We start from the raw sequence: 12,051 nt of genomic DNA, 5'->3' as shown, positions 1-12,051 counted from the left end.
CTTTATAAAGTGATTTGGAAACTATAAGCAGGGTTCCATTTTGAACATTGAATTGGGGAAAAGATAATCAACATCTCAAACGACATGATACCGTTGCGGTAAGTCTTCTTAACTCTTGTCAAATGGTACACGACCGATGGGTATTTAATGGCTCCATTAAGAGTAACTTGCAATTACTCTAATGGGACTACTCGTTCATTGGATCCTGAAAAGAGCATGTCATTAGAGTACATTTTCTTTAAACAAACCGCCTGAACAGGGACTTGAACCCTGGACCCTCAGATTAAAAGTCTGATGCTCTACCGACTGAGCTATCCAGGCTCTGATACAGCAAACCTCAAAATCACCTAATCAAAATTTGGCAGTGTCCCAACTAACGCTATGTTTCTTAAGATGGTTACCTGAAGAAGGTACCAAATACACTAGAATATAATAATGAATTGATATTTCAAGCATTTTAAATTTCTTCTGTAAATGTAACCTTATTTTTAATCCTGAAGTTGCTACTATCTCATTTTTTTGCTGACGTCAAATTCATATGTGTTTATTGACATGGTAAAATTAAGGAAGGGCCCAAAATCTTACTTCCGAGTAAATTATATTTTCATCAGTACAGCTGACAATTTCCTCTTCTGCATAGATTACCCAAATTGAACGGTGTCTCTTTAAAATAGACTTCCTTTTACTGACCTTTTTTAGCAAATGATTTTGGTGAAGCAGAAGCATGCATGCATCGCTTATAACTTCTTTAAATAGTTATGAAATAAACAGGGATAAAACTGACTCTGGTGGGATTAGAACCCACAGCCTTTGAATACCTTCTTGACATTCACGTAGAAGTCCAATGCGCTATCCATTGCGCCACAGAGCCAATCTGCTTGAATGAGGTGCACAGATATTCAGAAATGAAATAATGAGCTTTGAGCTGTTGATCAACTTTATAAAGTTCATTGGATACTATAACCATGGCTATATTTTGAATATTGAATTGGGTAAAAGTTATTCACCGTGTCAAACTACATGATACAGTTGGTAAGTCTGCATACAACTTAAGTTTAGTGTATCGTCATCTGATATATGAGACAGATGGGTTTTTCACTTCTCCATGAAAGACGTTTTTTTTTTAATTTTGGTAATGGAATATCTTATTCATCATGCAGTGGAACACAAAAAGAATGTACAATCAGAATACTTTTTCTTTAAAGTAGCCGACCGCCTGAACAGGGACTTGAACCCTGGACCCTCAGATTAAAAGTCTGATGCTCTACCGACTGAGCTATCCAGGCTCTGCAACACTGCAACTAAAAATCAGCTAAAAATGATGTGGACGCACACCAACCTACACTTTAATTCTTAATATGGTTACATATATTAGCAATCAAATATGTAGAGTTTAATAATTAATTGATATTTCAAGCATTTGAAATTTCAGCAGCACACGTAATCTATTTTAAATCCTGAAATTCGTTCTATCTCATTTTCGGCTGACTTAGAAATCATGTCTCTAAATTGACATTGTGAAATTAGTAAAAGGCCAAATACTATTACTAGGTACTAAATTACATGTCCGGCAGTATAACTGGAAATTTACTCTTCGGCATAGATTATGCAACATTTTCAAAGCAAACAGTGTCTGTTTAAATAGACTTTCTTTCACTGCCGTTTTGGTAAATGTCTCTGGTTATGCAGAAGCAGGCATTGTTTGTTACTGTTTCAATTAGTTATAAGATAAAGGAGGGATAAAACTGACCCAGCTAGTATTCCAACCCAAAGACTTTGAATGCTTTCTCTACATTCGCCTAGAACCCCAAGCCGCTATCCATTGCACCAGAGATCCAACCTGATTCAACAAGGTGAACAGAAATTCTCAAATAAAAAGATGAGCTATCAGCGGTTGACCAACTTTATAAAGTGATTTGGAAACTATAAGCAGGGTTCCATTTTGAACATTGAATTGGGGAAAAGATAATCAACATCTCAAACGACATGATACCGTTGCGGTAAGTCTTCTTAACTCTTGTCAAATGGTACACGACCGATGGGTATTTAATGGCTCCATTAAGAGTAACTTGCAATTACTCTAATGGGACTACTCGTTCATTGGATCCTGAAAAGAGCATGTCATTAGAGTACATTTTCTTTAAACAAACCGCCTGAACAGGGACTTGAACCCTGGACCCTCAGATTAAAAGTCTGATGCTCTACCGACTGAGCTATCCAGGCTCTGATACAGCAAACCTCAAAATCACCTAATCAAAATTTGGCAGTGTCCCAACTAACGCTATGTTTCTTAAGATGGTTACCTGAAGAAGGTACCAAATACACTAGAATATAATAATGAATTGATATTTCAAGCATTTGAAATTTCTTCAGTAAATGTAACCTTATTTTTAATCCTGAAGTTGCTACTATCTCATTTTTTTGCTGACGTCAAATTCATATGTGTTTATTGACATGGTAAAATTAAGGAAGGGCCCAAAATCTTACTTCCGAGTAAATTATATTTTCATCAGTACAGCTGACAATTTCCTCTTCTGCATAGATTACCCAAATTGAACGGTGTCTCTTTAAAATAGACTTCCTTTTACTGACCTTTTTTAGCAAATGATTTTGGTGAAGCAGAAGCATGCATGCATCGCTTATAACTTCTTTAAATAGTTATGAAATAAACAGGGATAAAACTGACTCTGGTGGGATTCGAACCCACAGCCTTTGAATACCTTCTTGACATTCACCTAGAAGTCCAATGCGCTATCCATTGCGCCACAGAGCCAATCTGCTTGAATGAGGTGCACAGATATTCAGAAATGAAATAATGAGCTTTGAGCTGTTGATCAACTTTATAAAGTTCATTGGATACTATAACCATGGCTATATTTTGAATATTGAATTGGGTAAAAGTTATTCACCGTGTCAAACTACATGATACAGTTGGTAAGTCTGCATACAACTTAAGTTTAGTGTATCGTCATCTGATATATGAGACAGATGGGTTTTTCACTTCTCCATGAAAGACGTTTTTTTTTAATTTTGGTAATGGAATATCTTATTCATCATGCAGTGGAACACAAAAAGAATGTACAATCAGAATACTTTTTCTTTAAAGTAGCCGACCGCCTGAACAGGGACTTGAACCCTGGACCCTCAGATTAAAAGTCTGATGCTCTACCGACTGAGCTATCCAGGCTCTGCAACACTGCAACTAAAAATCAGCTAAAAATGATGTGGACGCACACCAACCTACACTTTAATTCTTAATATGGTTACATATATTAGCAATCAAATATGTAGAGTTTAATAATTAATTGATATTTCAAGCATTTGAAATTTCAGCAGCACACGTAATCTATTTTAAATCCTGAAATTCGTTCTATCTCATTTTCGGCTGACTTAGAAATCATGTCTCTAAATTGACATTGTGAAATTAGTAAAAGGCCAAATACTATTACTAGGTACTAAATTACATGTCCGGCAGTATAACTGGAAATTTACTCTTCGGCATAGATTATGCAACATTTTCAAAGCAAACAGTGTCTGTTTAAATAGACTTTCTTTCACTGCCGTTTTGGTAAATGTCTCTGGTTATGCAGAAGCAGGCATTGTTTGTTACTGTTTCAATTAGTTATAAGATAAAGGAGGGATAAAACTGACCCAGCTAGTATTCCAACCCAAAGACTTTGAATGCTTTCTCTACATTCGCCTAGAACCCCAAGCCGCTATCCATTGCACCAGAGATCCAACCTGATTCAACAAGGTGAACAGAAATTCTCAAATAAAAAGATGAGCTATCAGCGGTTGACCAACTTTATAAAGTGATTTGGAAACTATAAGCAGGGTTCCATTTTGAACATTGAATTGGGGAAAAGATAATCAACATCTCAAACGACATGATACCGTTGCGGTAAGTCTTCTTAACTCTTGTCAAATGGTACACGACCGATGGGTATTTAATGGCTCCATTAAGAGTAACTTGCAATTACTCTAATGGGACTACTCGTTCATTGGATCCTGAAAAGAGCATGTCATTAGAGTACATTTTCTTTAAACAAACCGCCTGAACAGGGACTTGAACCCTGGACCCTCAGATTAAAAGTCTGATGCTCTACCGACTGAGCTATCCAGGCTCTGATACAGCAAACCTCAAAATCACCTAATCAAAATTTGGCAGTGTCCCAACTAACGCTATGTTTCTTAAGATGGTTACCTGAAGAAGGTACCAAATACACTAGAATATAATAATGAATTGATATTTCAAGCATTTGAAATTTCTTCAGTAAATGTAACCTTATTTTTAATCCTGAAGTTGCTACTATCTCATTTTTTTGCTGACGTCAAATTCATATGTGTTTATTGACATGGTAAAATTAAGGAAGGGCCCAAAATCTTACTTCCGAGTAAATTATATTTTCATCAGTACAGCTGACAATTTCCTCTTCTGCATAGATTACCCAAATTGAACGGTGTCTCTTTAAAATAGACTTCCTTTTACTGACCTTTTTTAGCAAATGATTTTGGTGAAGCAGAAGCATGCATGCATCGCTTATAACTTCTTTAAATAGTTATGAAATAAACAGGGATAAAACTGACTCTGGTGGGATTAGAACCCACAGCCTTTGAATACCTTCTTGACATTCACGTAGAAGTCCAATGCGCTATCCATTGCGCCACAGAGCCAATCTGCTTGAATGAGGTGCACAGATATTCAGAAATGAAATAATGAGCTTTGAGCTGTTGATCAACTTTATAAAGTTCATTGGATACTATAACCATGGCTATATTTTGAATATTGAATTGGGTAAAAGTTATTCACCGTGTCAAACTACATGATACAGTTGGTAAGTCTGCATACAACTTAAGTTTAGTGTATCGTCATCTGATATATGAGACAGATGGGTTTTTCACTTCTCCATGAAAGACGTTTTTTTTTTAATTTTGGTAATGGAATATCTTATTCATCATGCAGTGGAACACAAAAAGAATGTACAATCAGAATACTTTTTCTTTAAAGTAGCCGACCGCCTGAACAGGGACTTGAACCCTGGACCCTCAGATTAAAAGTCTGATGCTCTACCGACTGAGCTATCCAGGCTCTGCAACACTGCAACTAAAAATCAGCTAAAAATGATGTGGACGCACACCAACCTACACTTTAATTCTTAATATGGTTACATATATTAGCAATCAAATATGTAGAGTTTAATAATTAATTGATATTTCAAGCATTTGAAATTTCAGCAGCACACGTAATCTATTTTAAATCCTGAAATTCGTTCTATCTCATTTTCGGCTGACTTAGAAATCATGTCTCTAAATTGACATTGTGAAATTAGTAAAAGGCCAAATACTATTACTAGGTACTAAATTACATGTCCGGCAGTATAACTGGAAATTTACTCTTCGGCATAGATTATGCAACATTTTCAAAGCAAACAGTGTCTGTTTAAATAGACTTTCTTTCACTGCCGTTTTGGTAAATGTCTCTGGTTATGCAGAAGCAGGCATTGTTTGTTACTGTTTCAATTAGTTATAAGATAAAGGAGGGATAAAACTGACCCAGCTAGTATTCCAACCCAAAGACTTTGAATGCTTTCTCTACATTCGCCTAGAACCCCAAGCCGCTATCCATTGCACCAGAGATCCAACCTGATTCAACAAGGTGAACAGAAATTCTCAAATAAAAAGATGAGCTATCAGCGGTTGACCAACTTTATAAAGTGATTTGGAAACTATAAGCAGGGTTCCATTTTGAACATTGAATTGGGGAAAAGATAATCAACATCTCAAACGACATGATACCGTTGCGGTAAGTCTTCTTAACTCTTGTCAAATGGTACACGACCGATGGGTATTTAATGGCTCCATTAAGAGTAACTTGCAATTACTCTAATGGGACTACTCGTTCATTGGATCCTGAAAAGAGCATGTCATTAGAGTACATTTTCTTTAAACAAACCGCCTGAACAGGGACTTGAACCCTGGACCCTCAGATTAAAAGTCTGATGCTCTACCGACTGAGCTATCCAGGCTCTGATACAGCTAACCTCAAAATCACCTAATCAAAATTTGGCAGTGTCCCAACTAACGCTATGTTTCTTAAGATGGTTACCTGAAGAAGGTACCAAATACACTAGAATATAATAATGAATTGATATTTCAAGCATTTGAAATTTCTTCAGTAAATGTAACCTTATTTTTAGTCCTGAAGTTGCTACTATCTCATTTTTTTGCTGACGTCAAATTCATATGTGTTTATTGACATGGTAAAATTAAGGAAGGGCCCAAAATCTTACTTCCGAGTAAATTATATTTTCATCAGTACAGCTGACAATTTCCTCTTCTGCATAGATTACCCAAATTGAACGGTGTCTCTTTAAAATAGACTTCCTTTTACTGACCTTTTTTAGCAAATGATTTTGGTGAAGCAGAAGCATGCATGCATCGCTTATAACTTCTTTAAATAGTTATGAAATAAACAGGGATAAAACTGACTCTGGTGGGATTAGAACCCACAGCCTTTGAATACCTTCTTGACATTCACGTAGAAGTCCAATGCGCTATCCATTGCGCCACAGAGCCAATCTGCTTGAATGAGGTGCAAGATATTCAGAAATGAAATAATGAGCTTTGAGCTGTTGATCAACTTTATAAAGTTCATTGGATACTATAACCATGGCTATATTTTGAATATTGAATTGGGTAAAAGTTATTCACCGTGTCAAACTACATGATACAGTTGGTAAGTCTGCATACAACTTAAGTTTAGTGTATCGTCATCTGATATATGAGACAGATGGGTTTTTCACTTCTCCATGAAAGACGTTTTTTTTTTAATTTTGGTAATGGAATATCTTATTCATCATGCAGTGGAACACAAAAAGAATGTACAATCAGAATACTTTTTCTTTAAAGTAGCCGACCGCCTGAACAGGGACTTGAACCCTGGACCCTCAGATTAAAAGTCTGATGCTCTACCGACTGAGCTATCCAGGCTCTGCAACACTGCAACTAAAAATCAGCTAAAAATGATGTGGACGCACACCAACCTACACTTTAATTCTTAATATGGTTACATATATTAGCAATCAAATATGTAGAGTTTAATAATTAATTGATATTTCAAGCATTTGAAATTTCAGCAGCACACGTAATCTATTTTAAATCCTGAAATTCGTTCTATCTCATTTTCGGCTGACTTAGAAATCATGTCTCTAAATTGACATTGTGAAATTAGTAAAAGGCCAAATACTATTACTAGGTACTAAATTACATGTCCGGCAGTATAACTGGAAATTTACTCTTCGGCATAGATTATGCAACATTTTCAAAGCAAACAGTGTCTGTTTAAATAGACTTTCTTTCACTGCCGTTTTGGTAAATGTCTCTGGTTATGCAGAAGCAGGCATTGTTTGTTACTGTTTCAATTAGTTATAAGATAAAGGAGGGATAAAACTGACCCAGCTAGTATTCCAACCCAAAGACTTTGAATGCTTTCTCTACATTCGCCTAGAACCCCAAGCCGCTATCCATTGCACCAGAGATCCAACCTGATTCAACAAGGTGAACAGAAATTCTCAACTAAAAAGATGAGCTATCAGCGGTTGACCAACTTTATAAAGTGATTTGGAAACTATAAGCAGGGTTCCATTTTGAACATTGAATTGGGGAAAAGATAATCAACATCTCAAACGACATGATACCGTTGCGGTAAGTCTTCTTAACTCTTGTCAAATGGTACACGACCGATGGGTATTTAATGGCTCCATTAAGAGTAACTTGCAATTACTCTAATGGGACTACTCGTTCATTGGATCCTGAAAAGAGCATGTCATTAGAGTACATTTTCTTTAAACAAACCGCCTGAACAGGGACTTGAACCCTGGACCCTCAGATTAAAAGTCTGATGCTCTACCGACTGAGCTATCCAGGCTCTGATACAGCAAACCTCAAAATCACCTAATCAAAATTTGGCAGTGTCCCAACTAACGCTATGTTTCTTAAGATGGTTACCTGAAGAAGGTACCAAATACACTAGAATATAATAATGAATTGATATTTCAAGCATTTGAAATTTCTTCAGTAAATGTAACCTTATTTTTAGTCCTGAAGTTGCTACTATCTCATTTTTTTGCTGACGTCAAATTCATATGTGTTTATTGACATGGTAAAATTAAGGAAGGGCCCAAAATCTTACTTCCGAGTAAATTATATTTTCATCAGTACAGCTGACAATTTCCTCTTCTGCATAGATTACCCAAATTGAACGGTGTCTCTTTAAAATAGACTTCCTTTTACTGACCTTTTTTAGCAAATGATTTTGGTGAAGCAGAAGCATGCATGCATCGCTTATAACTTCTTTAAATAGTTATGAAATAAACAGGGATAAAACTGACTCTGGTGGGATTAGAACCCACAGCCTTTGAATACCTTCTTGACATTCACGTAGAAGTCCAATGCGCTATCCATTGCGCCACAGAGCCAATCTGCTTGAATGAGGTGCAAGATATTCAGAAATGAAATAATGAGCTTTGAGCTGTTGATCAACTTTATAAAGTTCATTGGATACTATAACCATGGCTATATTTTGAATATTGAATTGGGTAAAAGTTATTCACCGTGTCAAACTACATGATACAGTTGGTAAGTCTGCATACAACTTAAGTTTAGTGTATCGTCATCTGATATATGAGACAGATGGGTTTTTCACTTCTCCATGAAAGACGTTTTTTTTTTAATTTTGGTAATGGAATATCTTATTCATCATGCAGTGGAACACAAAAAGAATGTACAATCAGAATACTTTTTCTTTAAAGTAGCCGACCGCCTGAACAGGGACTTGAACCCTGGACCCTCAGATTAAAAGTCTGATGCTCTACCGACTGAGCTATCCAGGCTCTGCAACACTGCAACTAAAAATCAGCTAAAAATGATGTGGACGCACACCAACCTACACTTTAATTCTTAATATGGTTACATATATTAGCAATCAAATATGTAGAGTTTAATAATTAATTGATATTTCAAGCATTTGAAATTTCAGCAGCACACGTAATCTATTTTAAATCCTGAAATTCGTTCTATCTCATTTTCGGCTGACTTAGAAATCATGTCTCTAAATTGACATTGTGAAATTAGTAAAAGGCCAAATACTATTACTAGGTACTAAATTACATGTCCGGCAGTATAACTGGAAATTTACTCTTCGGCATAGATTATGCAACATTTTCAAAGCAAACAGTGTCTGTTTAAATAGACTTTCTTTCACTGCCGTTTTGGTAAATGTCTCTGGTTATGCAGAAGCAGGCATTGTTTGTTACTGTTTCAATTAGTTATAAGATAAAGGAGGGATAAAACTGACCCAGCTAGTATTCCAACCCAAAGACTTTGAATGCTTTCTCTACATTCGCCTAGAACCCCAAGCCGCTATCCATTGCACCAGAGATCCAACCTGATTCAACAAGGTGAACAGAAATTCTCAACTAAAAAGATGAGCTATCAGCGGTTGACCAACTTTATAAAGTGATTTGGAAACTATAAGCAGGGTTCCATTTTGAACATTGAATTGGGGAAAAGATAATCAACATCTCAAACGACATGATACCGTTGCGGTAAGTCTTCTTAACTCTTGTCAAATGGTACACGACCGATGGGTATTTAATGGCTCCATTAAGAGTAACTTGCAATTACTCTAATGGGACTACTCGTTCATTGGATCCTGAAAAGAGCATGTCATTAGAGTACATTTTCTTTAAACAAACCGCCTGAACAGGGACTTGAACCCTGGACCCTCAGATTAAAAGTCTGATGCTCTACCGACTGAGCTATCCAGGCTCTGATACAGCAAACCTCAAAATCACCTAATCAAAATTTGGCAGTGTCCCAACTAACGCTATGTTTCTTAAGATGGTTACCTGAAGAAGGTACCAAATACACTAGAATATAATAATGAATTGATATTTCAAGCATTTTAAATTTCTTCTGTAAATGTAACCTTATTTTTAATCCTGAAGTTGCTACTATCTCATTTTTTTGCTGACGTCAAATTCATATGTGTTTATTGACATGGTAAAATTAAGGAAGGGCCCAAAATCTTACTTCCGAGTAAATTATATTTTCATCAGTACAGCTGACAATTTCCTCTTCTGCATAGATTACCCAAATTGAACGGTGTCTCTTTAAAATAGACTTCCTTTTACTGACCTTTTTTAGCAAATGATTTTGGTGAAGCAGAAGCATGCATGCATCGCTTATAACTTCTTTAAATAGTTATGAAATAAACAGGGATAAAACTGACTCTGGTGGGATTAGAACCCACAGCCTTTGAATACCTTCTTGACATTCACGTAGAAGTCCAATGCGCTATCCATTGCGCCACAGAGCCAATCTGCTTGAATGAGGTGCACAGATATTCAGAAATGAAATAATGAGCTTTGAGCTGTTGATCAACTTTATAAAGTTCATTGGATACTATAACCATGGCTATATTTTGAATATTGAATTGGGTAAAAGTTATTCACCGTGTCAAACTACATGATACAGTTGGTAAGTCTGCATACAACTTAAGTTTAGTGTATCGTCATCTGATATATGAGACAGATGGGTTTTTCACTTCTCCATGAAAGACGTTTTTTTTTTAATTTTGGTAATGGAATATCTTATTCATCATGCAGTGGAACACAAAAAGAATGTACAATCAGAATACTTTTTCTTTAAAGTAGCCGACCGCCTGAACAGGGACTTGAACCCTGGACCCTCAGATTAAAAGTCTGATGCTCTACCGACTGAGCTATCCAGGCTCTGCAACACTGCAACTAAAAATCAGCTAAAAATGATGTGGACGCACACCAACCTACACTTTAATTCTTAATATGGTTACATATATTAGCAATCAAATATGTAGAGTTTAATAATTAATTGATATTTCAAGCATTTGAAATTTCAGCAGCACACGTAATCTATTTTAAATCCTGAAATTCGTTCTATCTCATTTTCGGCTGACTTAGAAATCATGTCTCTAAATTGACATTGTGAAATTAGTAAAAGGCCAAATACTATTACTAGGTACTAAATTACATGTCCGGCAGTATAACTGGAAATTTACTCTTCGGCATAGATTATGCAACATTTTCAAAGCAAACAGTGTCTGTTTAAATAGACTTTCTTTCACTGCCGTTTTGGTAAATGTCTCTGGTTATGCAGAAGCAGGCATTGTTTGTTACTGTTTCAATTAGTTATAAGATAAAGGAGGGATAAAACTGACCCAGCTAGTATTCCAACCCAAAGACTTTGAATGCTTTCTCTACATTCGCCTAGAACCCCAAGCCGCTATCCATTGCACCAGAGATCCAACCTGATTCAACAAGGTGAACAGAAATTCTCAAATAAAAAGATGAGCTATCAGCGGTTGACCAACTTTATAAAGTGATTTGGAAACTATAAGCAGGGTTCCATTTTGAACATTGAATTGGGGAAAAGATAATCAACATCTCAAACGACATGATACCGTTGCGGTAAGTCTTCTTAACTCTTGTCAAATGGTACACGACCGATGGGTATTTAATGGCTCCATTAAGAGTAACTTGCAATTACTCTAATGGGACTACTCGTTCATTGGATCCTGAAAAGAGCATGTCATTAGAGTACATTTTCTTTAAACAAACTGCCTGAACAGGGACTTGAACCCTGGACCCTCAGATTAAAAGTCTGATGCTCTACCGACTGAGCTATCCAGGCTCTGATACAGCAAACCTCAAAATCACCTAATCAAAATTTGGCAGTGTCCCAACTAACGCTATGTTTCTTAAGATGGTTACCTGAAGAAGGTACCAAATACACTAGAATATAATAATGAATTGATATTTCAAGCATTTGAAATTTCTTCAGTAAATGTAACCTTATTTTTAGTCCTGAAGTTGCTACTATCTCATTTTTTTGCTGACGTCAAATTCATATGTGTTTATTGACATGGTAAAATTAAGGAAGGGCCCAAAATCTTACTTCCGAGTAAATTATATTTTCATCAGTACAGCTGACAATTTCCTCTTCTGCATAGAT

At 36.1% G+C, this 12,051-nt stretch overlaps 19 non-coding genes across 19 annotated transcripts; all 19 read right to left on the bottom strand.

The window, feature by feature from the left end:
- Positions 1-248: 248 nt before the first annotated feature.
- TRNAK-UUU (transfer RNA lysine (anticodon UUU)) lies at positions 249-321 on the bottom strand. Its single transcript has one exon. It is a non-coding gene; the product is annotated as a tRNA-Lys (tRNA).
- A 459-nt stretch (positions 322-780) lies between these two features.
- Positions 781-871, bottom strand: TRNAR-UCU (transfer RNA arginine (anticodon UCU)). The gene is given in 2 exon segments: positions 781-816; positions 835-871. It is a non-coding gene; the product is annotated as a tRNA-Arg (tRNA).
- A 342-nt stretch (positions 872-1,213) lies between these two features.
- TRNAK-UUU (transfer RNA lysine (anticodon UUU)) lies at positions 1,214-1,286 on the bottom strand. Its single transcript has one exon. It is a non-coding gene; the product is annotated as a tRNA-Lys (tRNA).
- An 864-nt stretch (positions 1,287-2,150) lies between these two features.
- TRNAK-UUU (transfer RNA lysine (anticodon UUU)) lies at positions 2,151-2,223 on the bottom strand. The gene has a single exon. It is a non-coding gene; the product is annotated as a tRNA-Lys (tRNA).
- Positions 2,224-2,682: 459 nt separating this feature from the next.
- On the bottom strand, positions 2,683-2,773 carry TRNAR-UCU (transfer RNA arginine (anticodon UCU)). The gene is given in 2 exon segments: positions 2,683-2,718; positions 2,737-2,773. It is a non-coding gene; the product is annotated as a tRNA-Arg (tRNA).
- A 341-nt stretch (positions 2,774-3,114) lies between these two features.
- TRNAK-UUU (transfer RNA lysine (anticodon UUU)) lies at positions 3,115-3,187 on the bottom strand. The gene has a single exon. It is a non-coding gene; the product is annotated as a tRNA-Lys (tRNA).
- An 864-nt stretch (positions 3,188-4,051) lies between these two features.
- TRNAK-UUU (transfer RNA lysine (anticodon UUU)) lies at positions 4,052-4,124 on the bottom strand. The gene has a single exon. It is a non-coding gene; the product is annotated as a tRNA-Lys (tRNA).
- Positions 4,125-4,583: 459 nt separating this feature from the next.
- TRNAR-UCU (transfer RNA arginine (anticodon UCU)) lies at positions 4,584-4,674 on the bottom strand. Its single transcript is given in 2 exon segments — positions 4,584-4,619; positions 4,638-4,674. It is a non-coding gene; the product is annotated as a tRNA-Arg (tRNA).
- A 342-nt stretch (positions 4,675-5,016) lies between these two features.
- On the bottom strand, positions 5,017-5,089 carry TRNAK-UUU (transfer RNA lysine (anticodon UUU)). The gene has a single exon. It is a non-coding gene; the product is annotated as a tRNA-Lys (tRNA).
- An 864-nt stretch (positions 5,090-5,953) lies between these two features.
- TRNAK-UUU (transfer RNA lysine (anticodon UUU)) lies at positions 5,954-6,026 on the bottom strand. The gene has a single exon. It is a non-coding gene; the product is annotated as a tRNA-Lys (tRNA).
- Positions 6,027-6,485: 459 nt separating this feature from the next.
- TRNAR-UCU (transfer RNA arginine (anticodon UCU)) lies at positions 6,486-6,576 on the bottom strand. The gene is given in 2 exon segments: positions 6,486-6,521; positions 6,540-6,576. It is a non-coding gene; the product is annotated as a tRNA-Arg (tRNA).
- A 341-nt stretch (positions 6,577-6,917) lies between these two features.
- Positions 6,918-6,990, bottom strand: TRNAK-UUU (transfer RNA lysine (anticodon UUU)). The gene has a single exon. It is a non-coding gene; the product is annotated as a tRNA-Lys (tRNA).
- Positions 6,991-7,854: 864 nt separating this feature from the next.
- Positions 7,855-7,927, bottom strand: TRNAK-UUU (transfer RNA lysine (anticodon UUU)). The gene has a single exon. It is a non-coding gene; the product is annotated as a tRNA-Lys (tRNA).
- Positions 7,928-8,386: 459 nt separating this feature from the next.
- TRNAR-UCU (transfer RNA arginine (anticodon UCU)) lies at positions 8,387-8,477 on the bottom strand. The gene is given in 2 exon segments: positions 8,387-8,422; positions 8,441-8,477. It is a non-coding gene; the product is annotated as a tRNA-Arg (tRNA).
- A 341-nt stretch (positions 8,478-8,818) lies between these two features.
- On the bottom strand, positions 8,819-8,891 carry TRNAK-UUU (transfer RNA lysine (anticodon UUU)). Its single transcript has one exon. It is a non-coding gene; the product is annotated as a tRNA-Lys (tRNA).
- Positions 8,892-9,755: 864 nt separating this feature from the next.
- Positions 9,756-9,828, bottom strand: TRNAK-UUU (transfer RNA lysine (anticodon UUU)). Its single transcript has one exon. It is a non-coding gene; the product is annotated as a tRNA-Lys (tRNA).
- Positions 9,829-10,287: 459 nt separating this feature from the next.
- Positions 10,288-10,378, bottom strand: TRNAR-UCU (transfer RNA arginine (anticodon UCU)). Its single transcript is given in 2 exon segments — positions 10,288-10,323; positions 10,342-10,378. It is a non-coding gene; the product is annotated as a tRNA-Arg (tRNA).
- Positions 10,379-10,720: 342 nt separating this feature from the next.
- Positions 10,721-10,793, bottom strand: TRNAK-UUU (transfer RNA lysine (anticodon UUU)). The gene has a single exon. It is a non-coding gene; the product is annotated as a tRNA-Lys (tRNA).
- An 864-nt stretch (positions 10,794-11,657) lies between these two features.
- Positions 11,658-11,730, bottom strand: TRNAK-UUU (transfer RNA lysine (anticodon UUU)). The gene has a single exon. It is a non-coding gene; the product is annotated as a tRNA-Lys (tRNA).
- Positions 11,731-12,051: the final 321 nt, after the last annotated feature.

Source organism: Triturus cristatus, chromosome 4_1 (genome assembly GCF_964204655.1).
Source record: "Triturus cristatus chromosome 4_1, aTriCri1.1, whole genome shotgun sequence".
NCBI classification, from domain to species: domain Eukaryota; kingdom Metazoa; phylum Chordata; class Amphibia; order Caudata; family Salamandridae; genus Triturus; species Triturus cristatus.
Note: the sequence above shows the minus strand (reverse complement) of the source record. Positions and strands in the feature narration are given on the sequence as shown.